Here is a 2,500-nt window from a genome sequence, read left to right on the forward strand (position 1 = left end):
ATTTATTTATCTATATATATGGAGATATAGATATAGATATATCTGTGTATATATATGTATATCTATGTGTATATATATATGTATATACATACATACATACATACATACATACATACATACATACAACCATACATACATACATACATACATACATACATACATACATACATACATACATACATACATACATACACATACCTACACATACATACATACATACATACCTACAGTACATCCGTATAATTTTACAAACTGGTATGTAACTATGTTTTTATATTTATATATATATAATTTACATATTCACTTAAAGACCTCTAGACAAGCTTTGCTGTAAAGATGTAATTATTTGCTTATTTGAAATAAATTTCATATTCATTCGATACTGTGCATACCACCGTAGTGAATTACAAGCCTAAAAAAATCCCGTAGTCGATTCAAGTTCCAAAGCGTCCTCGTATCAGTAAAATCCTGAAGGCCTTTCAGATTATTTAGCCTAATTACGACACACAATCTCACCCTAAGATGAGCATCGAAACGATCGGTATTTCATGTAACCTTATCCTCAAAAAATGGTTTTCCAATCCCCCAGAAATGCGTTCCGAGATTTTTCGGTGCAGGTTATTCCCGAGAAATTTCCGTGTAGCTGAGCCCCGTGATCCAAGAAAGCTTTCCTGTACTAGACCTTAAGGCCTCCCCCAAAACCCTCTCGAGCCTGCTGGGGCTACGTTGGGTGAAGTTGTGGCAAGGTTTCTGTGGATATTTTTTCCCTTCAGGTCGAGAGGTGGAGTTTTTGGGATACCGTGTACAATCGCGGACGGAAGTATCGTGCGCCGTGGATGCGAAGCTTCGAAACGCCCTCATAATCTAAGCCACGTGCGTCGCATTATTTTAGGGGATATTTGACAGGAATTTGGACCCTAAAGGTACATTCCCCCAGGGGTTGTAATTGACTCGAAAACAATTACTTGTAGTCGGGAATATTTTATGCATATTTATGAGTTTATACCGTACAGTCTGCCGTCGTTTTGAGGACATTTCTAGGGCTACACTGAATTCTAGAGCGGTATATGTCTTTTTGTATGCCAAAATTTGTCTTGTATTTTTTGTGTAGTTTTATTTTGGGTGAAACCTATTATGTATATGTGTGACTGAAGTATCTATACCATTTGCACCTAATACAGGTGGTGGTCGACACGGTTTAATATATACGTAGTTAATACCAAAGCATACCGAGATTCTTTCGCATCGCCACTTGACCTCGGTACGAGATACAATCAAGTCATCTTTAACAAAGACTTAACCTCTATTTTCTCTCAAGATTTGAACCAGCGTTCTAAGACATCTAGGCCTATATCCATTTATGCATGAGTATGTGGAAAGCTGTTGACCTCTGCTGAGTCCCTCTCGTCGAATAAGACTTACGTAAGTGATAACATGTTGATATAAGTGTCAATATCAAGGGGAGATCGGGCTTCCTGAATTTAATAAAATGCAAGGCTGCGAGAGAACGGATTCGCGGTATAAGGTTTCCGAGTTACATAAGGGGATCGGGAGAGTTTTCATAAATCCGGGGGTTAATTGCGTGTGAATGTGGTGTACAAGGAAGCTCGACTACCGGACATGTAAAAGCTGCAGTTTGATCCAGACATTGATACACTAAACTACAAACACAGTAACGTGTTTGTATTGATATGACGAAACACAGTGGCTGGAGCGAAAGATCTTTTTTATTGTGACTTTACGTTTATACACTTGTTATTCTGAGAGTGATTTTGACCAAGGAACGAGTACCTCTGATTTCTTGAATTACCTTGAAAAATATATAGAGAGAAAATGAAATACAGCCAAAATAAGAAAAGAAGTAGATTGATAGCTATCAAAGCATGGCGTTTTGAATACAACAGGTTGGTCCATATATACTTTTCAGACGATGCAAATAAACAATAGAAGAAAACAAAATTATAATCCAAGTTAAACAAGGCACGATGTATTAATATTTTCTTAATGTGGCTGCATTTGATTTCATTTGAATTTCCGTGTTGACTTTCCTCTTTGTGTATTAAAAATGTTCGTAAAATTTGTACAGTATTTGATTTGCCTTTGAAGCCACATAGCATAAAGTGGTTTTAGCAGAGTTTCTGAAAGACGTGAGTGCTACAACGATAGTAAATGATGCAGCTATAATGCAAATATAAACAGGATGTAAAAAAAAAATCTGACAAATGTTTAAATGTTTACAAAGGTGAACATATATTTCCTCTCATTTACCGACTCGCTCAGTCAACTTCACGAAGCAGTCAAGAATGCCATTAAAACTATCCGTGCATTTTTTGTTTGTTTGTTTGTTTCCTTGTTTCACCCCTCGGTTTCCGCCTGTGTCCGCAGCCTCTTTACCTCTCGCATTCTAGTCATGTAAAGTGAGCGCACCAACTTTCGAACAAATGTTGCGCTCCCGTTGCATAGTTTCCGTGGCGAGGCACTTCACTTTAGCGGAATGAGA

The sequence above is a fragment of the Penaeus chinensis genome, chromosome 42 (genome assembly GCF_019202785.1).
Source record: "Penaeus chinensis breed Huanghai No. 1 chromosome 42, ASM1920278v2, whole genome shotgun sequence".
In the NCBI taxonomy this organism is placed as follows: domain Eukaryota; kingdom Metazoa; phylum Arthropoda; class Malacostraca; order Decapoda; family Penaeidae; genus Penaeus; species Penaeus chinensis.